This window comes from Triticum urartu, chromosome 7, assembly GCF_003073215.2.
Source record: "Triticum urartu cultivar G1812 chromosome 7, Tu2.1, whole genome shotgun sequence".
Taxonomy (NCBI): domain Eukaryota; kingdom Viridiplantae; phylum Streptophyta; class Magnoliopsida; order Poales; family Poaceae; genus Triticum; species Triticum urartu.
In genome coordinates, this window is record NC_053028.1 from 91,251,422 (window position 1) to 91,276,040 (window position 24,619).

Below are 24,619 nucleotides of genomic sequence, written 5' to 3' on the forward strand. Positions count from 1 at the left end.
TTAGGCCCAATCAGGTCTTAATCCGTAGTGACTCCCAGGGCGGTGATGCGATCTAAGAGCTTGTTTAGGGAAGAGAGCTCCATTGGATCTAGCTGCTCGGCGAATTCCGAGCTGACGTGAAGATTGCTTTCGATGACCCGAGAGGTCATCGTCGGCGCAGCAGCCGAACAGGCGGTCATAAGGAAACCACCTAGCCGGAGGGTTTGGCCGACAGCCAAAGCTCCCTTAGCAATGGTGCCATCTTTAAAGACGGTATGAGGCATCCTTCCTGATGGCGACGGCACAGAGGAACTCTCAATGAAAGCACCAATGTCGGTGTCAAAACCGGCGGATCTCAGGTAGGGGGTCCCGAACTGTGCGTCTAGGCGGATGGTAACAGGAGGCAGGGGACACGATGTTTTACCCAGGTTCGGGCCCTCTTGATGGAGGTAAAACCCTACGTCCTACTTGATTAATATTGATGATATGGGTAGTACAAGAGTATATCTACCACGAGATCAGAGAGGCTAAACCCTAGAAGCTAGCCTATGGTATGATTGTTGTCCCTACGGACTAAAACCCTCCGGTTTATATAGACACCGGAGAGGGCTAGGGTTACACAGAGTCGGTTACAATGGTAGGAGATCTACTTATCCGTATCGCAAAGCTTGCCTTCCACGCCAAGGAAAGTCCCTTCCGGACACGGGACAAAGTCTTCAATCTTGTATCTTCATAGTCCAGGAGTTCGGCCGAAGGTATAGTCCGGCTATCCGGACACCCCCTAATCCAGGACTCCCTCAGCCACCGTGGGCCCACGAGGCAGGGGGCGTGCCCAGGGGGGTAGGGCGCGCCCTCCACCCTCGTGGCCAGGTGGATGCCCCCTTGTTGTGTTCTCAGTGCAAAATATTCTCAAATATTCCAGAAAAATCATATTTAAATTTCAGGGCATTTGGAGAACTTTTATTTTCGGGGTATTTTTATATTGCACGGATAAATCAAATAACAGACGAAAAATACTTATTTTTATTTTATTTAATATAAATAACAGAAAGTAAAAGGAGGGTACACAGAGTTGTGTTTTCTAAATTCATCCATCTCATGATCATGAAAAGGAACCCATTAACAAGGTTGATCAAGTCTTGTTAACAAACTCATTCCGAATAACATGGAACCGGAGAATTCTTTAATAACACTAGGTTACCTCAACGGGGATATGCACATCCCCAACAATAAGAATATCATATTTCTTCTTGACAGTAGGAAGAGGAAATTCAAAACCTCCAAAAATAATCGATGGAATTTTTCCAATAGAATTGATACTGTGGACTTGAGGTTGTTTCCTCGGAAAGTGTAACGTATGCTCTTTACCATTAACATGAGAAGTGACATTGCCTTTGTTGCAATCAATAACATCCCTTGTACTATTCAAAAAGGGTCTTCCAAGAATAATAGACATACTATCGTCCTTGGGAATATCAAGAATAACAAAGTCCGTTAAAATAGTAACGTTTGCAACCACAGCAGGCACATCCTCACAAATACTGACAGGTATAGAAGTTGATTTATCAGCCATTTGCAAAGATATTTCAGTAGGTGTCAACTTATTCAAATCAAGTCTATGATATAAAGAGAGAGGCATAACACTAACACCGGCTCCAAGATCACATAAAGAAGTTTTAACATAGTTTCTTTTAATGGAGCATGGTATAGTGGGTACTCCTGGATCCTCAAGTTTCTTTGGTATTCCACCCTTAAAAGTATAATTAGCAAGTATGGTCGAAATTTCAGCTTCCGGTATCTTTCTTTTATTAGTAACAATTTCATTCATGTACTTAGCATAAGGATTCATTTTAATCTTATCAGTTAATCGCATACGCAAAAAGATAGGTCTAATCATTTCAGCAAAGCGCTCAAAATCCTCAGCATACTTGTTCTTGGATGGTTTGGGAGGAAAAGGCATGGGTTTTTGAACCCATGGTTCTCTTTCTTTACCATGTTTCCTAGCAACAAAGTCTCTCTTATCATAATGTTGATTCTTTGATTGTGGGTTATCAAGATCAACATCAGGTTCAATTTCTATATCATTGTCATTGCTAGGTTGAGCGTCAACACGAACATTATCATTAACATTATCACTAGTTTCAGGTTCATTACAAGATTGTGTTTCAGCATCAGAAATAGAAATATCATTTGGATTCTCATGTGTTTCAGCAATAGGTTCACTAGAAGCATGCAAAGTCCTATCATTCTTCTTTTTCTTCCTTTTAGAAGGACTAGGTGCATCTATATTATTTCTCTGAGAATCTTGCTCAATTCTCTTAGGGTGCCCTTCAGGATACAAAGGTTCCTGAGTCATTCTACCAGTTCTAGTATCCACTCTAACAGCATAATCATTATTCTTACGATTCAATTCATTGAGCAAATCATTTTGAGCTTCAAGTACTTGTTCTACTTGAGTGGTAACCATGGAAGCATGTTTGCTAATAAGTTTAAGTTCACCTTTGACATTAGCCATATAATCACCCAAGTATTCAAGCATACCAGCACTGCGTTTTAATTCTCTACCAAAATAAGCATTGAAGTCTTCTTACTTAACCATAAATTTATCAAACTCATCTAAGCATGGGCTAGCAAACTTAGTAAATGGGATTTCAGCTTTATCATGTCTATAGAGAGAATTTACCTTTTCTACCTGTGTCGGGTTATCAAGACCATGTATTTCTTCAATAGGAGAAGGATTAAAATTATGCATTTCTTCGACAGGCGGTAAATTAAGACCATGTATTTCTTCAATAGGAGGTAAATTCTTAACATCTTCAGCTTTAATACCCTTTTCTTACATGGATTTCTTTGCCTCTTGCATATCCTCAGGGTTGAGAAATAGAACATCTCTCTTCTTTGGAGTTGTTTTAGGAATAGGCTCAGGAAGTGTCCAATTATTTTCATTAGTCAACATATTATTTAATAGAATTTCTGCTTCATCCAGTGTTCTTTCCCTGAAAATAGAACCAGCACGACTATCCAGGTAATCTCTGGAAGCATCGGTTAGTCCATTATAAAAGATATCAAGTATTTCATTTTTCTTAAGGGGATGATCAGGCAAAGCATTAAGTAATTGGAGAAGCCTCCCCCAAGCTTGTGGGAGACTCTCTTCTTCAATTTGCACAAAATTATATATATCCCTTAAAGCAGCTTGTTTCTTATGAGCAGGGAAATATTTAGCAGAGAAGTAATAAATCATATCCTAGGGACTACGCACATAACCAGGATCAAGAGAGTTAAACCATATCTTGGCATCACCCTTTAATGAGAACAGAAATATTTTAAGGATATAAAAGTAGCGAGTTCTCTCATCATTAGTGAACAGGGCTATATCATTTAATTTAGTAAGATGTGCCACAACAGTTTCAGATTCATAGCCATAAAAAGGATCAGATTCAACCAAAGTAATTATATCAGGATCAACAGAGAATTCATAATCCTTATCAGTAACACAGATAGGTTAAGTAGCAAAAGCAGGGTCAGGTTTCATTCTAGCATTAAGGGATGGTTGCTTCCATTTAGCTAATAACCTCTTTAGATCATATCTATTATTGCAAGCTAAAATAGTTCTAGCAGATTCTTCTTCCAGAACATAACCCTCATGAACAACAGGTAATTCATATTTATTAGGGGGAGAGTCTTCATCATCACTTTCATCAATATTATCAGTTCAATTATTTCATTCTCTCTAACCCTAGCAAGTTCTTCATCAAGAAATTCACCAAGTGGCATAGTAGTATCAGGCGTAGAAGTAGTTTCATCATAAGTATCATGCATAGCAGAAGTGGCATCATTAATAACATGCGACATATCAGAATGAATAGCAGAAGCAGGTTTAGGTGTCGCAAGCTTACTCAAAATAGAAGGTGAATCAAGTGCACAGCTAGATGGCAGTTCCTTACCTCCCCTCGTAGTTGAGGGATAAATCTTGGTTTTTGGATCTCTCAAGTTCTTCATAATGATAAGCAGATATAAATCCCATGTGACTCAAAGAATAGAGCTATGCTCCCCGGCAACAGCGCCAGAAAATAGTCTTGATAACCCGCAAGTATAGGGGATCGCAACAGTTTTCGAGGGTAGAGTATTCAACCCAAATTTATTGATTCGACACAAGGGGAGCCAAATAATATTCTCAAGTATTAGCAGATGAGTTGTCAATTCAACCACACCTGGAAACTTAATATCTGCAGCAAAGTATTTAGTAGCAAAGTAATATGATAGTAGTGGTAACGATAGCAAAAGGTAATGGTAGCAAAAGTAGTGTTTTGGTATTTTGTAGTGATGATAGCAATAGCAACGGAAAAGCAAATAAGCGGAGAACAATATATGGAAAGCTCGTAGGCAATGGATCAGTGATAGAGAATTATGACGGATGCGGTTCATCATGCAATAGCCATAACCTAGGGTGACACAGAACTCGCTCCAATTCATCAATGTAATGTAGGCATTTATTCCGAATATAGTCATACGTGCTTATGGAAAAGAACTTGCATGACATCTTTTGTCCTACCCTCCCGTGGCAGCGGGGTCCTAGCGGAAACTAAGGGACATTAAGGCCTCCTTTTAATAGAGTACCGGACCAAAGCATTAACACATAGTGAATACATGAACTCCTCAAACTATGGTCATCACCGGGAGTGGTCCTAATTATTGTCACTTCGGGGTTGCCGGATCATAACACATAGTAGGTGACTATAGACTTGCAAGATAGGATCAAGAACTCTCATATATTGATGAAAACATAATAGGTTCAGATCTGAAATCATGGCACTTGGGCCGTAGTGACAAGCATTAAGTATAGCAAAGTCATAGCAACATCAATCTCAGAACATAGTGGATACTAGTTATCAAACCCTAACAAAACAAACTCGAATACATGATAAATATCATCCAACCCATCACCGTCCAGCAAGCCTACGATGGAATTACTCATGCACGGCGGTGAGCATGATGAAATTGGTGATGGAGGAAGGTTGATGATGACGATGGCGACAGATTCCCCTCTCCGGAGCCCCGAACGGACTCCAAATCAGCCCTCCCGAGAGGTTTTAGGGCTTGGCGGCGGCTCCGTATCGTAAAACGTGATGAATCCTTCTTCTCTATTTTTTTCTCCCCGAAAGCAAATATATAGAGTTGGAGTTGAGGTCGGAGGAGCTCCAGGGGGGCCACAAGGTAGGGGGCGCGCCCAGGGGGGCAGGTGCACCCCCCACCCTCGTGGCTAGAGTGTGGGCCCCTGGTCTTCATCTTTTGCAAGGATTTTTTATTATTTCCAAACAGATGTTCCGTGAAGTTTGAGGTCATTCCAAGAACTTTTGTGTCTGCACATAAATAACACCATGGCAAAACAGTGTCAGTCCGGGTTAGTTCCATTCAAATCATGCAAGTTAGAGTCCAAAATAAGGGCAAAAGTGTTTGGAAAAGTAGATACGACGGAGACGTATCACCCTTCCATGATAGCATGCCAAGTTTCATGAATTTTAGACAAGTTTTGGATTTACTAGAATTTAAAAACCAGGCATCTCAATGTTTTGCCGGCAATCAACGGTGCCTTGATGTTTGAAATTCATTCCCATTTCTTGCATGGGACCTAAGCATGCACCCAAGGACACATATTTGATTTTTCAACCAATTTATATGAACTGGAGCATGCGCGTGTAGTTAAAATTTGAATTATGCACATAAATGCATTGAAAACTCAGTTAATGCATAAAAATGTCCAAACGAACCGTGAAAAATCACAAAAATTCACACAACACTCCTGTTGTTCGATGTTGACATGAGAAAAAAACTTGAAAGCAATAAGAGGCAATGGAAATCATTTCGTCCCCAAAGGTGGGACGTTTCCTACCGAAAACCATCATGCTTGTTGTGAGAAGCTCTGGATTGTGAGAAGCATATACCCAAACATGCCCCAAATGGGACAAAATTTGTACCACGGCATGTTGATGCCGCTCCATGATAGCATGCCAAGTTTCATGAATTTCAGACAAGTTGTGGATTTTGTAGAATTTAAAAACCAGGCATCTCAATGTTTTTCTGGCAATCAATGGTGCCCTGCATGCCAAGTTTCATGAATTTCAGACAAGTTGTGGATTTTGTAGAATTTAAAAACCAGGCATCTCAATGTTTTTCTGGCAATCAATGGTGCCCTGCATGCCAAGTTTCATGAATTTCAGACAAGTTGTGGATTTTGTAGAATTTAAAAACCAGGCATCTCAATGTTTTTCTGGCAATCAATGGTGCCCTGGTGTTTGAAATTCATTCTCATTTCATGCATGGGACCTAAGCATGCACCCAAGGACACAGATTGGATTTTTCAACCAATTTATATGCACTGGAGCATGTGCATGTAGTTCAAATTTGAATACGCACATAAATGCATTGAAAACTCAGTTAATGCAAAAAAATGTCCAAACGAACCCCGAAAAATCACAAAAAATCACACAACACCCCTGTTGTTCTGTGTTGACACGTGAAAAAAAACTTGAAAGTAATAAGAGGCAATGGATATTGTTTCATCCCCAAAGCTGGGACGTTCCCTACCGAAAAACATCATGCTTGTAGTCAGAAGCTCCGGTTTGTGAGAAGCATATACCCAAACCTTCCCCAAATGGGACAAAATTTGTACCACGGTATGTTGATGCCGCTCCATGATAGCATGCTAAGTTTCATGAATTTCAGACGAGTTTTGGATTTACTAGAATTTAAAAACAATGCATCTCAATGTTTTGCCGGCAATCAATGGTGCCCTCGTGTTTGAAATTCATTCCCATTTCTTGCATGGGACCTAAGCATGCACCCAAGAACAAAGATTTGATTTTTTGTTCAACCAATTATATATGCACTGGACCATGCGCATGTAGTTTAAATTTGCATTATGCACATAAATGCATTGAAAACTCAGTTAATGCATAAAAATGTCCAAACGAACCCCGAAAAATCACAAAAATTTGCACCACACTCCTGTTGTTCTATGTTGACACAAGAAAAAAACTTTAAAGCAATAAGAGGCAATGGATATCGTTTCGTCCCCAAAGGTGGGACGTTCCCAACCGAAAACCATCATGCTGTTGTAAGCTCCGGTTTGTGAGAAGCATTTACCCAAACATGTCCCAAATGGAAAAAAATTGTACCACGACATGTTGATGCCGCTCCATGATAGCATGCCAAGTTACATGAATTTCAGACAACTTTTGGATGTACTAGAATTTAAAAACCAGGCATCTCAATGTTTTGCCGGCAATCAACGGTGCCCTGGTGTTTGAAATTCATTCCCATTTCTTGCATGGGACCTAAGCATGCACCCTAGGACACAGATTTGATTTTTCAACAAATTTATTTGCACTGGAGCATGCGCGTGTAGTTCAAATTTGAATTATGCACATAAATGCATTGAAAACTCAGTTAATGCATATAAATGTCCAAACGAAGCCCGAAATATCACAAAAATTCACACAACACTCCTGTTGTTCTATATTGACATGAGAAAACAACTTGAAAGCAATAAGAGGCAAGGGATATCATTTCGTCCCCAAAGGTGGGACGTTCCCTACCGAAAACCATCATGCTTGTTGTGAGAAGCTCCGGTTTGTGAGAAGCATATACCCAAACCTGCCCCAAATGGGACAAAATTTGTACCACGGCATGTTGGTGCCGCTCCATGATAGCATGCCAAGTTTCATGATTTTCAGACGAGTTGTGGATTTACTAGAACTTAAAAAACAGGCATCTCAATGTTTTACCGGCTATCAACGGTGCCCTGGTGTTTGAAATTCATTATCATTTCTTGCATGGGACCTAAGCATGCACCCAAGGACACAGATTTGATTTTTCACCCAATTTATATGCACTGGAGCATGCGCATGTAGTTCAAATTTGAATTATGCACATAAATGCATTGAAAAATTAGTTAATGCATAAAAATGTCCAAACGAACCCCAAAAAATCACAAAAAGTCACACAACACCCCTGTTGTTCTGTGTTGACACGTGAAAAAACCTTGAAAGCAATAAGAGGCAATGGATATTGTTTCATCCCCAAAGGTGGGACGCTCCCTACAGAAAACCATCATGCTTGTTGTCAGAAGCTCCAGTTTGTGAGAAGCATATACCCAAACCTTTCCCAAATGGGACAAAATTTGTACCGGGGCATGTTGATGTCGCTCCATGATAGCATGCCAAGTTTCATGAATTCCAGACGAGTTTTGGATTTACTAGAATTTAAAAACCAGGCATCTCGATGTTTTGCCGGCAATCAACGGTGCCCCGGTGTTTGAATTCATTCCCATTTCTTGCATGGGACCTAAGCATGCATCCAAGAACAAAGATTTGGTTTTTTTCAACCAATTTATATACACTGGAGCATGCGCATGTAGTTTAAATTTGAATTATGCACATAAATGCATTGAAAACTCAGTTAATGCATAAAAATATCCAAACGAACCCTGAAAAAGCACAAAAATTCACACCACACTCCTGTTGTTCTATGTTGACACGAGAAAAAAACTTGAAAGCAATTAGAGGCAATGGATATCGTTTCGTCCCCAAAGGTCGGACGATCCCAACCGAAAACCATCATGCTTGTTGTAAGCTCCGGTTTGTGAGAAGCATTTACCCAAACCTACCCCAGATGAAAAAAAATTGTACCACGACATGTTGATGCTGCTCCATGATAGCATGCCAAGTTTCATGAATTTTAGACGAGTTTTGGATTTACTAGAATTTAGAAACCAGGCATCTCAATGTTTTGCTGGCAATCAACTGTGCCCTGGTGTTTGAAATTCATTCCCATTTCTTGCATGGGACCTAAGCATGCACCCAGGGACACATATTTGATTTTTCAACCAATTTATATGCACTTGAGCATGCACATGTAGTTCAAATTTGAATTATGCACATAAATGCATTGAAAACTCAGTTCATGCATAAAATGTCCAAACGAACCCCAAAAAATCGCAAAAATTCACACAACACCCCTGTTGTTCTGTGTTGACACGTGAAAAAAAAACACTACTAGGAAAAGGCCTACTAATGGCGCACCAGTTTTGCCTGTATCACGCCACTAGTATTTTTTACTAATGGCGCACCACTGGTGCGCCATTAGTATACCAGATACTAATGGCACACCATGTGGTGCGCCATTAGTATGCCTAGAGGTGCTCCACTGGTATTCCCTCCAGGGGCGCCACTAATAACCTTATAGGTGCGCCACTAGTAATAAAGGAAGGTGCACCACTAATAAGGGCTTAAATGCGCCACTAGTAATGTATTTGGAAAACAAAAAAAATCTAAATTTACAGAAAACAACCTATAAGGAAAAATAATTTAAAAACAAAAAATGAAATAGAATCATAATTTTTATTATAGTAAGAATATTACAATGTCTTTACAAGTTTCCAATAAGAGGAAAATTGCAAGGAAATAAAAAAAAATCCTAAAACTAATCTTCTAGTAATCTTTTCTTCTTTTTCTTCACTTTATCCCTGCAAAATGTAACAAAATAAACAAACTATTTATAACATGTCAATACTGTCATTTTTTATGCAGAACTAGATATGAGCATATATTTCCAGAATTACATGGTGTGAATATTGTATGAGTAAGATTATAATGGAAATGAATTTTGATAGGAGCCCACTTTCGACAAGTATTTATCTGACAGAGCTAAATAATCAGGGCATTTACCTTTTGATAATATTATTATACTATACTACCAGTATACTACTCCACTTGGATTTTTTAGATGAGTAGATATGTGATAGACATTTGTTCAACTGGCTATAGGTAGGCTTGAAGAATTCTCATCGGTTCAAGTGGCTACAGGTAGTCGCACAGCTGGAATATAGACTACTAGTACTATTTGAAAAGAAAACAAGAGTAAATCTGAATGTACTAGTCAGATCTGATCATATTGTTCTAGAAAGAAAATTCATCAGGAAACAGATGGCCGGTGACTTACTTCCAGACGTTGAGGATCTCGTTGTGCCCGGCAAAGACGCTATGGAGCGCGTCATGGACGGACTGCTCACAGCGATAGCTGCCGTAGATGAACTCGTTGTCCTGCAGGTAGTCCAGCAGCCAGGAATTAAAGATAGGAGGGCTAGAACTGAAAGAACTAACATCTTAGAAAGCAACAGGAGATAATTCATATATGCAAAATACATATGAAGTGGTCTTCACCAAATTTGTTGAAACATGAATGAAATGTTTTAGCAGTACCAATGATACATGTCAAATTAATTGTTCCTGTCATGACAATGTAAAAGTAGTACTTGCATGCCAATGAAGACTTGCTAGTGTCAGATTCTATGAGGTTCAGGACATGTGTAATTGTGCCAAGTTCACTTGTAATGCCATTATTCATGATCTGAACTTTATCCTCAACAAAATAAAATAACAGTTGATCCATGCGAATGATACTTAATTTTGAAGCTACTATTAATTTATAAATTGAATATAAAGTGAGTTTATAAATTCAGAAACAGAAAATTCAGATAGGCTACCGTTAACTGAATTTTGGAGTGTATACTTAACAAAGGCTTCATTTGAATGTACAGTCAAATTAAAAAAATGTGTTCATGGGGCAGCAGCACTAAGAACTGAAAGAAAAAGGTGCAGAAAAAAGCTACTGAAAAACAATATCAGAAGTAGTGCAGACGCTGTTGAGGCGCTGACTGAACCATTGATAATACTACCGGCATTGTCATGTTTTCAATGCTACAACCTACTTATCAATCTTACCAGAATAGCTCTGATATTTCATAATACTGCATATGTGCATAAGATTCTATCATTAAAGGGAATAGACCGTGAATGCACACTGACTGACCTGCAAATCTTTCATTTTGATGCCAGCGGCAATGGAGATCAGAAGCTTTTCTTCAGACAACAAGGGCTTGAGCTCAACCAGAACCTGCTTCACTGCAATTTCATATGTGGATATTCTCATAAGCATTCAAAACAAAAGCCCAAATCGTTAAATCTGAGGCGTCAGCGATTGCTTTCAGGGAATAAGAAAATATTATCTGGAGAAGAAACGCATCAGTGATTGATTGCCTTGAGGGGCTAATGATACGAGTTTGTACACCTACCAATCTGGGTCTTGACGGAGATGACGATCACATCGCTGTCGTCGACAACCTACAATGAGAAGGAAAAAAATCACATGAGATACGGAGTGGCTGTCAAGCGTGAACACGTGACAGAGACAGAGATGCTTGGCTTCTTCGAGCGGACTGAGGGAAGGCGGGGTGAATCAGATGTGGGGATGAGCAGGAGGCCGGCGGACCGACCTGGGCGTTGGATGCGAGGATGGTGGCTCCGAGGGAGGCGAAGGCGGCGCCGCGCTCGGGGCGGCGGTGGGGCGCGGTGCGGACGGCGGAGGTGGGGAGGACGCCCGACGCCGTGACGCCCTGCGCGATGCTCTCGGCAAGGTTCCCCGCACCGACGAAGCCCAAGTGGAACGCGTCGCCGCTGCTCGCGGGGGCAGGGGCGGGCATGGTGGGCTGGGGAGGCGCGGCCGCCATTGCGAGGAGAGGGGAGAGAGGGGCGCGGCGGCTGGAGAGTGGTGAGGCTCCACACTGGGAAGCACCTTGGCAGAGACCGCTCGGGAGGCGGGCCGGGCCGAAGGGAGCAGCCGCCGCAGGGACCCTCCGCCGCGGCGGGGGGCGCCGTCGAGGCGGGAGACGGCGGACGGAGCCTGGCTAAGACCTCCATCGGCAGGCAAGCGCTCCGATTGGTGGGGAATTTTCACCTCGCCTCTATCGCCAGTGGGGGTGGGGGAGAAGAAGAGGGAGGCAGAGCTCCTCGGATTGCTCGTCGTGGAAGGTGGCTCGCCGTGGTCGGGAGGGAGAGGAAGAGGCGGGCGGCCGGGGCTTCCCGATCTAGATCAAAGTCGAGGGAGGTGGGTGGGTGTGTCAGGAGGAAGGGGAGGGGAGAGAACGTGACTAGAGGGAGGGGATAAGGGGTGATAGCAATGGCGCATCTCTTACGGGTGCGCCATTACTAGTTAAAACTAGTAATGGAGCACTATCCCCTGATGCGCCATTAGTATTTTTGAAAAAAAATAATTTTTTTTACTAGTGGCGCATCATGGATGTGGTGCGCCATTAGTATTTGGACACTAATGGTGCACCAACACATGGTGCGCCATTAGTATATACTAATGGCGCACCACATGTCTGGTGCGCCATTAGTGACCATATCATCTATAGCCCTTTTCCTAGTAGTGAAACTTGAAAGCAATAAGAGGCAATGGATATTGTTTTGTCCCCAAAGGTGGGACACTCCCTACAGAAAACCATCATGCTTGTTGTCAGATGCTCCGGTTTGTGAGAAGCATATACCCAAACCTTCCCCAAATGGGACAAAATTTGTACCACGGCATGTTGATGCCGTTCCATGATAGCATGCCAAGTTTCATGAATTTCAGACGAGTTTTGGATTTACTAGAATTTAAAAACCAGGCATCTCAATGTTTTGCCGGCAATCAACGGTGCCTTGGTGTTTGAAATTCATTCCCATTTCTTGCATGGGACCTAAGCATGCACCCAAGAAAAAAGATTTGATTTTTTTTCAACCAATTTATATGCACTGGAGCATGCGCATGTAGTTTAAATTTGAATTATGCACATAAATGCATTGAAAACTCAGTTAATGCATAAAAATGTCCAAACGAACCCCGAAAAATCACAAAAATTCACACAACACCCCTATTGTTCTATGTTGACACGAGAAAAAAACTTGAAAGCAATAAGAGGCAATGGATATCGTTTCATCCCCAAAGGTGGGACGTTCCCAACCGAAAACCATCATGCTTGTTGTAAGCTCCGGTTTGTGAGAAGCATTTACCCAAACCTGCCCCAAATGGAAAAAAATTGTACCACGACATGTTAATGCCGCTTCATGATAGCATGCCAAGTTTCATGAATTTCAGACGAGTTTTGGATTTACTAGAATTTAAAAACCAGGCATCTCAATGTTTTTCCGGTAATCAACGGTGCCCTGGTGTTTGAAATTCATTCCCATTTCTTGCATGGGACCTAAGCATGCACCCAAGGACACATATTTGATTTTTGAACCAATTTATATGCATTGGAGCATGCGCATGTAGTTCAAATTTGAATTATGCACATAAATGCATTGAAAACTCAGTTAATGAATAAATGTTCAACCCGAAAAATCACAAAAATACACACCACCCCTGTTGTTCTGTGTTGACACGTGAAAAAACTTGAAAGAAATAAGAGGCAATGGATATTGTTTCGTCCCCAAAGGTGGGACGTTCCCTACCAAAAACCATCATGCTTGTTGTGAGAAGCTCCATGATAGCATGCCAAGTTTCATGAATTTCAGACGAGTTTTGGATTTACTAGATTTTAAAAACCAAGCATCTCAATGTTTTGCCGGTAATCAACGGTGCCCTCGTGTCTGAAATTCATTCCGATTTCTTGCATGGGACCTATGAAGGATATATGCCCTAGAGGCAATAATAAAGTTATTATTTATTTCTTTAATCATGATAAATGTTTATTATTCATGCTAGAATTGTATTAACCGGAAACATAATACATGTGTGAATACATAAACAAACAAAGTGTCACTAGTATGCCTCTACTTGACTAGCTCATTAATCAAAGATGGTTATGTTTCCTAACCATAAACAAGTAGTTGTTATTTGATTAACGGGATCACATCATTAAGTGAATGATCTGATTGACATGACCCATTCCACTAGGTTAGCACCCGATCGTTTAGTATGTTGCTATTGCTTTCTTCATGACTTATACATGTTCCTATGACTATGAGATTATGCAACTCCCATTTACCAGAGGAACACTTTGTGTGCTACCAAACGTCACAACGTAACTGGGTGATTATAAAGGAGCTCTACAGGTGTCTCCAAAGGTACATGTTGGGTTGGCGTATTTCGAGATTAGGATTTGTCACTCCGATTGTCGGAGAGGTATCTCTGGGCCCTCTCGGTAATGCACATCACTTAAGCCTTGCAAGCACTGCAACCAATGAGTTAGTTGCGGGATGATGTATTACAGAACGAGTAAAGAGACTTGCCGGTAACGAGATTGAACTAGGTATTTGGAATACCGACGATCGAATCTCGGTCAAGTAACATACCGATGACAAAGGGAACAACGTATGTTGTTATGCGGTCTGACCGATAAAGATCTTCGTAGAATATGTAGGAGCCAATATGAGCATCCAGGTTCCGCTATTGGTTATTGACCGGAGACATGTCTCGGTCATGTCTACATTGTTCTCGAACCCGTAGGGTCCGCACGCTTAAGGTTACGATGACAGTTATATTATGAGTTTATACATTTTGATGTACCGAAGGTTTTTCGGAGTCCCGGATGTGATCACGGACATGACGAGGAGTCTCGAAATGGTCGAGACATAAAGATTGATATATTGGAAGCCTATGTTTGGATACCGGAAGTGTTCCCGGTGAAATCGGGATTTTACCGGAGTACCGGGAGGTTATCGGAACCCCCCGGGAGCTAAATGGGCCATGATGGGCCTTAGTGGAAAAGAGAAGAGGCATCCCTACATGGGCCGCGCGCCCCTCCCCTCCCTTGGTCCGAATATGACAAGGAGAGGGGACCGGCCCCTCTCTCTCTTTTCCCCCCTCCACGAATCCTAATCCAACTAGGATTGGGGGGAATCCTACTCCCAGAGGGAGTAGGACTCTCCTGGCGCGCCCTCCTTGGTCGGCCGCCTCCCCCCCTTTAGTCCTTTATATACGGAGGCAGGGGCACCCCAGAGACACACAAGTTGATCCACGTGATCTATTCCTTAGCCGTGTGCGGCGCCCCCAGCCACCACAGTCCTCGATAATATTGTAGCGGTGCTTAGGCGAAGCCCTGCAGCAGTAGTACGTCAAGATCGTCACCACGCCGTCGTGCTGACGGAACTCTTCCCCGACACTTTGCTGGATCGGAGTCCGGGGATCGTCATCGAGCTGAACGTGTGCTAGAACTCGGAGGTGCCGTAGTTTCGGTGCTTGATCGGTCGGATCGTGGAGACGTACGACTACATCAACCAAACGCTTCCGTTGTCGATCAACTAGGTATGTAGATCATACTCCCCCTTTCATTGCTATGCATCACCATGATCTTGCGTGTGCGTAGGAAATTTTTTGAAATTACTACGAAACCCAACAGTGGCATCCGAGCCTAGGTTTTATATGTTGATGTTATATGCACGAGTAGAACACAAGTGAGTTGTGGGCGATATAAGTCATACTGCTTACCAGCATGTCATACTTTGGTTTGGCGGTATTGTTGGACGAAGCGGCCCAGACCGACATTACGCGTACGCTTACGCGAGACCGGTTCTCCCGACGTGCTTTGCACATAGGTGGCTTGCGGGTGACAGTTTCTCCAACTTTAGTTGAATCGAGTGTGGCTACGCCCGGTCCTTGTGAAGGTTAAAACAGCACCAACTTGACAAACTATCGTTGTGGTTTTGATGCGTAGGTAAGATTGGTTCTTTCTTAAGCCCATAGCAGCCACGTAAAAACTTGCAACAACAAAGTAGAGGACGTCTAACTTGTTTTTGTAGGGCATGTTGTGATCTGATATGGTCAAGACATGATGCTAAATTTTATTGTATGAGATGATCACGTTTTGTAACCGAGTTATCGGCAACTGGCAGGAGCCATAAGGTTGTCGCTTTATTGTATGCAATGCAATCGCGCTGTAATGCTTTACTTTATCACTAAACGGTAGCGATAGTCGTGGAAGCACAAGCTCGGCGAGACAACAACGATGCTACGATGGAGATCAAGGTGTTGCGCCGGTGACGATGGTGATCACGACGGTGCTTCAGAGATGGAGATCACAAGCACAAGATGATGATGGCCATATCATATCACTTATATTGATTGCATGTGATGTTTATCTTTTATGCATCTTATCTTGCTTTGATTGACGGTAGCATTATAAGATGATCTCTCACTAAATTATCAAGTAGTGTTCTCCCTGAGTATGCACCGTTGCGAAAGTTCTTCGTGCTGAGACACCACGTGATGATCGGGTGTGATAGGCTCTACGTTCAAATACAACGGGTGCAAAACAGTTGCATACGTGGAATACTCAGGTTAAACTTGACGAGCCAAGCATATACAGATATGGCCTCGGAACACGGAGACCGAAAGGTCAAGCGTGAATCATATAGTAGATATGATCAACATAAAGATGTTCACCAATAAAACTACTCCATCTCACGTGATGATCGGACATGGTTTAGTTGATTTGGATCACGTAATCACTTAGAGGATTAGAGGGATGTCTATCTAAGTGGGAGTTCTTTAAGTAAATTAACTGAACTTAAATTTATCATGAAACTTAGTACCTGATTAGTATCTTGCTTGTTTATGTTTGATTGTAGATAGATGGCTTGTGTTGTTGTTCCGTTGAATTTTAATGCGTTCCTTGAGAAAGAAAAGTTGAAAGATGATGGTAGCAATTACATGGACTGGGTCCGTAACTTGAGGATTATCCTCATTGCTGCACAGAAGAATTACGTCCTGGAAGCACCGCTGGGTGCCAGGCCTGCGGCAGGAGCAACGCCGGATGTTATGAACGTCTGGCAGAGCAAAGCTGATGACTACTCAATAGTTCAGTGTACCATGCTTTACGGCTTAGAATCGGGACTTCAACGACGTTTTGAACGTCATGGAGCATATGAGATGTTCCAGGAGTTGAAGTTAATATTTCAAGCAAATGCCCGGATTGAGAGATACGAAGTCTCCAATAAGTTCTATAGCTGCAAGATGGAGGAGAACAGTTCTGTCAGTGAGCATATACTCAAAATGTCTGGGTATAATAATCACTTGATTCAGTTGGGAGTTAATCTTCCAGATGACTGCGTCATTGACAGAATTCTCCAATCACTGCCACCAAGCTACAAGAGCTTCGTGATGAACTATAATATGCAAGGGATGAATAAGACTATTCCTGAGCTCTTCGCGATGCTGAAAGCTGCGGAGGTAGAAATCAAGAAGGAGCATGAAGTGTTGATGGTCAACAAGACCACTAGTTTCAAGAAAAAGGGCAAAGGGAAGAAGAAGGGGAACTTCAAAAAGAACGGCAAGCAAGTTGCTACTCAAGAGAAGAAACCCAAACCTGGACCTAAGCCTGAAACTGAGTGCTTCTATTACAAGCAGACTGGTCACTGGAAGCGGAACTGCCCCAAGTATTTGGCGGATAAGAAGGATGGCAAGGTGAACAAAGGTATATGTGATATACATGTTATTGATGTTTACCTTACTAATGCTCGCAGTAGCACCTGGGTATTTGATACTGGTTCTGTTGCTAATATTTGCAACTCGAAACAGGGATTACGGATTAAGCGAAGATTGGCTAAGGACGAGGTGACGATGCGCGTGGGAAACGGTTCCAAAGTCGATGTGATCGCAGTCGGCACGCTACCTCTACATCTACCTTCGGGATTAATATTAGACCTAAATAATTGTTATTTGGTTCCAGCGTTAAGCATGAACATTATATCTGGATCTTGTTTGATGCGAGATGGTTATTCATTTAAATCAGAGAATAATGGTTGTTCTATTTATATGAGTAATATCTTTTATGGTCATGCACCCTTGAAGAGTGGTCTATTCTTGTTAAATCTCGATAGTAGTAATACACATATTCATAATGTTGAAGCCAAAAGATGCAGAGTTGATAATGATAGTGCAACTTATTTGTGGCACTGCCGTTTAGGTCATATTGGTGTAAAGCGCATGAAGAAACTCCATACTGATGGACTTTTGGAATCACTTGATTATGAATCACTTGGTACTTGCGAACCGTGCCTCATGGGCAAGATGACTAAAACGCCGTTCTCCAGTACTATGGAGAGAGCAACAGATTTGTTGGAAATCATACATACAGATGTATGTGGTCCGATGAATATTGAGGCTCATGGCGGATATCGTTATTTTCTCACCTTCACAGATGATTTAAGTAGATATGGGTATATCTACTTAATGAAACATAAGTCTGAAACGTTTGAAAAGTTCAAGGAATTTCAGAGTGAAGTTGAAAATCATCGTAACAAGAAAATAAAGTTTCTACGATCTGATCATGGAGGAGAATATTTGAGTTACGAGTTTGGTGTACATTTGAAAAATTGTGGAACAGTTTCGCAACTCACGCCACCCGGAACACCACAGCGTAATGGTGTGTCCGAACATCGTAATCGTACTTTACTGGATATGGTGCGATCTATGATGTCTCTTACTGATTTACCGCTATCGTTTTGGGGATACGCTCTAGAGATGGCCGCATTCACGTTAAATAGGGCACCATCAAAATCCGTTGAGACGACGCCTTATGAACTGTGGTTTGGCAAGAAACCAAAGTTGTTGTTTCTGAAAGTTTGGGGCTGCTATGCTTATGTGAAAAAGCTTCAACCTGATAAGCTCGAACCCAAATCGGAGAAATGTGTCTTCATAGGATATCCAAAGGAGACTATTGGATACACCTTCTATCACAGATCCGAAGGCAAGACTTTTGTTGCTAAATTCAGAAACTTTCTGGAGAAGGAGTTTCTCTCGAAAGAAGTGAGTGGGAGGAAAGTAGAACTTAACGAGGTAACTGTACCTGCTCCCTTATTGGAAAGTAGTGCATCACAGAAAACTGTTTCTGTGACACCTACACCAGTTAGTGAGGAAGCTAATGATGATGATCATGAAACTTCAGAACAAGATACTACTGAACCTCGTAGATCAACCAGAGTAAGATCCGCACCAGAGTGGTATGGTAATCCCATTCTGGAAGTCATGCTACTAGATCATGATGAACCTACGAACTATGAAGAAGCGTTGGTGAGCCCAGATTCCGCAAAGTGGCTTGAAGCCATGAAATCTGAGATGGGATCCATGTATGAGAACAAAGTATGGACTTTGGTTGACTTGCCCGATGATCGGCAAGCAATTGAGAATAAATGGATCTTCAAGAAGAAGACTGACGCTGACGGTAATATTACTGTCTACAAAGCTCGACTTGTCGCAAAAGGTTTTCGGCAAGTTCAGGGGATTGACTACGATGAGATCTTCTCACCCGTAGCAATGCTTAAGTCTGTCCGAATCATGTTAGCAATTGCCGCATTTTATGATTATGGAATTTGGCAGATGGATGTCAAAACTGCATTCCTGAATGGTTTTCTGGAGGAAGAGTTGTATATGATGCAACCAGAAGGTTTTGTCGATCCAAAGGGAGCTAACAAAGTGTGCAAGCTCCAGCGATTCATTTATGGATTGGTGCAAGCCTCTCGGAGTTGGAATAAACGCTTTGATAGTGTGATCAAAGCATTCGGTTTTATACAGACTTTTGGAGAAGCCTGTATTTACAAGAAAGTGAGTGGGAGCTCTGTAGCATTTCTGATATTATATGTAGATGACATATTACTAATTGGAAATGATATAGAATTTCTGGATAGCATAAAGGGATACTTGAATAAGAGTTTTTCAATGAAAGACCTCGGTGAAGCTGCTTACATATTAGGCATTAAGATCTATAGAGATAGATCAAAACGCTTAATTGGACTTTCACAAACCACATACCTTGACAAAGTTTTGAAGAAGTTCAAAATGGATCAAGCAAAGAAAGGGTTCTTGCCTGTGTTACAAGGTGTGAAGTTGAGTAAGACTCAATGCCCGACCACTGTAGAAGATAGAGAGAATATGAAAGATGTTCCCTATGCATCAGCCATAGGATCTATCATGTATGCAATGCTGTGTACCAGACCTGATGTGTGCCTTGCTATAAGTCTAGCAAGGAGGTACCAAAGTAATCCAGGAGTGGATCACTGGACAGCGGTCAAGTACATCCTGAAATACCTGAAAAGGACTAAGGATATGTTTCTCATATATGGAGGTGACAAAGAGCTCATCGTAAAAGGTTACGTTGATGCAAGCTTTGACACTGATCTGGACGATTCTAAATCGCAAATCGGATACGTGTTTACATTAAACGGTGGAGCTGTCAGTTGGTGCAGTTCTAAACAAAGCGTTGTAGCGGGATCTACATGTGAAGCGGAGTACATAGCTGCTTCGGAAGCAGCAAATGAAGGAGTCTGGATGAAGGAGTTCATATCCGATCTAGGTGTCATACCTAGTGCATCGGGTCCAATGAAAATCTTTTGTGACAATACTGGTGCAATTGCCTTGGCAAAGGAATCCAGATTTCACAAGAGAACCAAGCACATCAAGAGACGCTTCAATTCCATCTGGGTCCTAGTCCAGGTGGGAGACATAGAGATTTGCAAGATACATACGGATCTGAATGTTGCAGACCCGTTGACTAAGCCTCTTCCACGAGCAAAACATGATCAGCACCAAGGCTCCATGGGTGTTAGAATCATTACTGTGTAATCTAGATTATTGACTCTAGTGCAAGTGGGAGACTGAAGGAAATATGCTCTAGAGGCAATAATAAAGTTATTATTTATTTCCTTATATCATGATAAATGTTTATTATTCATGCTAGAATTGTATTAACCGGAAACATAATACATGTGTGAATACATAGACAAACAAAGTGTCACTAGTATGCCTCTACTTGACTAGCTCGTTAATCAAAGATGGTTATGTTTCCTAACCATAAACAAGTAGTTGTTATTTGATTAATGGGATCACATCATTAAGTGAATGATCTGATTGACATGACCCATTCCACTAGCTTAGCACCCGATCGTTTAGTATGTTGCTATTGCTTTCTTCATGACTTATACATGTTCCTATGACTATGAGATTATGCAACTCCCGTTTACCAGAGGAACACTTTGTGTGCTACCAAACTTCACAACGTAATTGGGTGATTATAAAGGAGCTCTACAGGTGTCTCCAAAGGTACATGTTGGGTTGGCGTATTTCGAGATTAGGATTTGTCACTCCGATTGTCGGAGAGGTATCTCTGGGCCCTCTCGGTAATGCACATCACTTAAGCCTTGCAAGCACTGCAACCAATGAGTTAGTTGCGGGATGATTTATTACAGAACGAGTAAAGAGACTTGCCGGTAACGAGATTGAACTAGGTATTTGAAATACCGACGATCGAATCTCGGTCAAGTAACATACCGATGACAAAGGGAACAACGTATGTTGTTATGCGGTCTGACCGATAAAGATCTTCGTAGGATATGTAGGAGCCAATATGAGCATCCAGGTTCCACTATTGGTTATTGATCGGAGACATGTCTCGGTCATGTCTACATTGTTCTCGAACCCGTAGGGTCCGCACGCTTAAGGTTACGATGACAGTTATATTATGAGTTTATACATTTTGATGTACCGAAGGTTGTTCGGAGTCCCGGATGTGATCACGGACATGACGAGGAGTCTCGAAATGGTCAAGACATAAAGATTGATATATTGGAAGCCTATGTTTGGATACTGGAAGTGTTTCGGGTGAAATCGGGATTTTACCGGAGTACCGGGAGGTTACCGGAACCCCCCGGGAGCTAAATGGGCCATGATGGGCCTTAGTGGAAAAGAGAAGAGGCAGCCCTACATGGGCCGCGTGCCCCTCCCCTCCCTTGGTCCGAATAGGAAAAGGAGAGGGGGCCGGCCCCTCTCTCTCTTTTCCCCCCTCTGCGAATCCTATTCCAACTAGGATTGGGGGGGGGGGGGAATCCTACTCCCAGAGGGAGTAGGACTCTCCTGGCGCGCCCTCCTTGGCCGGCCGCCTCCCCCCTTTAGTCCTTTATATACGGAGGCAGGGGCACCCCAGAGACACACAAGTTGATCCACGTGATCTATTCCTTAGCCGTGTGCGGCGCCCCCAGCCACCACAGTCCTCGATAATATTGTAGCGGTGCTTAGGCGAAGCCCTGCAGCAGTAGTACGTCAAGATTGTCACCACGCCGTCGTGCTGATGGAACTCTTCCCTGACACTTTGCTGGATCGGAGTCCGGGGATCGTCATCGAGCTGAATGTGTGCTAGAACTCGGAGGTGCCGTAGTTTCGGTGCTTGATCGGTCGGATCGTGGAGACGTACGACTACATCAACCAAACGCTTCCGTTGTTGATCTACTAGGTATGTAGATCATACTCCCCCTTTAGTTGCTATGCATCACCATGATCTTGCGTGTGCGTAGGAAATTTTTTGAAATTACTACGAAACCCAACAACCTAAGCATGCACCCAAGAACAAAGATTTGATTTTTTTTTCAACCAATTTATATGCACTGGAGCATGCGCATGTAGTTTAAATTTGAATTATGCACATAAATGCATTGAAAACTCAATTAATGCATAAAAATGTCCAAACGAACCCTGAAAAATCGCAAAAATTCACACCACACTCCTCTTGTTCTATGTTGACACGAGAAAGAAACTTGAAAGCAATAAGAGGCAATGGATATTGTTTCGTCCCCAAAGGTGGGACGTTCCCAACCGAAAACCATCATGCTTGTTTTAAGCTCAGGTTTGTGAGAAGCATTTACCCAAACCTGCCCCAAATGGAAAAAAACGGTACCACGACATGTTGATGCCGCTTCATGATAGCATGCCAAGTTTCATGAATTTCAGACGAGTTTTGGATTTACTAGAATTTAAAAACCAGGCATCTCAATGTTTTGCCAGCAATCAACGGTGGCCTAGTGTTTAAAATTCATTCCCATTTCTTGCATGGGACCTAAGCATGCACCCAAGGACACAGATTTGATTTTTCAACCAATCCATATGCACTGGAGCATGCGCATGTAGTTCAAATTTGAATTATGCACATAAATGCATTGAAAACTCAGTTAATGCATAAAAATGTCCAAATGAGCGCCGAAAAATCACAAAACTACACACAACACCCCTGTTGTTCTGTGTTGACACGTGAAAAAAACCTGAAAGCAATAAGAGATAATGGATATAGTTTCGTCCCCAAAGGTGGGACGTTCCCTACCGAAAACCATCATGCTTGTTGTCAGAAGCTCTGGTTTGTGAGAAACATATACCCAAACCTTCCCCAAATGGGACAAAATTTGTACCACGGCATGTTGATGCCGCTCCATGATAGCATGCCAAGTTTCATGAATTTCATACGAGTTTTGAATTTACTAGAATTTAAAAACCAGGCATCTCAATGTTTTACTGGCAATCAACGGTGCCCTGGTGTTTTAAATTCATTCCCATTTCTTGCATGGGACCTAAGCATGCACCCAAGAACAAAGATTTGATTTTCTTCAACCAATTTATATGCACTGGAGCATGCGCATGTAGTTTAAATTTGAATTAAGCACATAAATGCATTGAAAACACAGTTAATGCATAAAAATGTCCAACGAACCCTGAAAAATCACAAAAATTCACACCACACTCCTGTTGTTCTATGTTGACATGAGAAAAAAACTTGAAAACAATCAGAGGCAATGGATATCGCATTTCGTCCCCAAGGGTGCGACGTTCCCAACAGAAAACCATCATGCTTGTTGTAAGCTCCGTTTTGTGAGAAGCATATACCCAAACCTGCCCCAAATGGGAAACAATTGTACCACGACATGTTGATGCCGCTCCATGATAGCATGCCAAGTTTCATGAATTTGAGACGAGTTTTGGGTTTACTAGAATTTAAAAACCAGGCATCTCAATGTTTTGCCTGCAATCAACGGTGCCATGGTGTTTGAAATTCATTCCCATTTCTTGCACGGGACATAAGCATGCACCCAAGGACAAAGATTTGATTTTTCAACAAATTTATATGCACTGGAGCATGCGCGTGTAGTTCAAATTTGAATTATGCACATAAATGCATTGAAAACTCAGTTAATGCATAAAAATGTCCAAACGAACCCCGAAAAATCATAAAAATTCACACAACACTCCTGTTGTCCTATGTTGACATGAGAAAAAATACTTGAAAGCAATAAGAGGCAATGGATATCATTTCGTCTCCAAAGGTGGGACGTTCCCTGCCAAAAACCATCATGCTTGTTGTGAGAAGCTCCGGTTTGTGAGAAGCATATACCGAAACCTGCCCCAAATGGGAGAAAAATTGTACCACGGCATGTTGATGCCGCTCCATGATAGCATGCCAAGTTTCATGAATTTCAGACGAGTTTTGGATTTACTAGAATTTTAAAACCACGCATCTCAATGTTTTGCCGGCAATCAATGGTGCCATGGTATTTGAAATTCATTCCCATTTCTTGCATGAGACCTAAGCATGCACCCAAGGACAAAGATTTGATTTTTCAATGAATTTACATGCACTAGACCATGTGCATGTAGTTCAAATTTGAATTATGCACATAAATGCATTGAAAACTCACTTAATGCATAAAAAATGTCCATACAAACCCTAAATAATTCCAATTCTTTTATGATCACTGCAGATAAAAGGTCTAGCAATTGAAACACTGTCCATGGCCGTTATGACCCCATTATGTAATTCAAATCAAGACCAAAAATCAAGTAGATCCCACAGAGTTTATTATAAGCAACTGTGTGAGATGCGGCACAAAATATCTTCGGACCGTTTCTGAATAAGGGACCGTGTCTGATGACACTTTGCGCGCCAGTTTTTCGTCTAAAGCGATTCCAAATTTTCGGCTTCCGCGGAAATATCTACCTCCCCGCCACC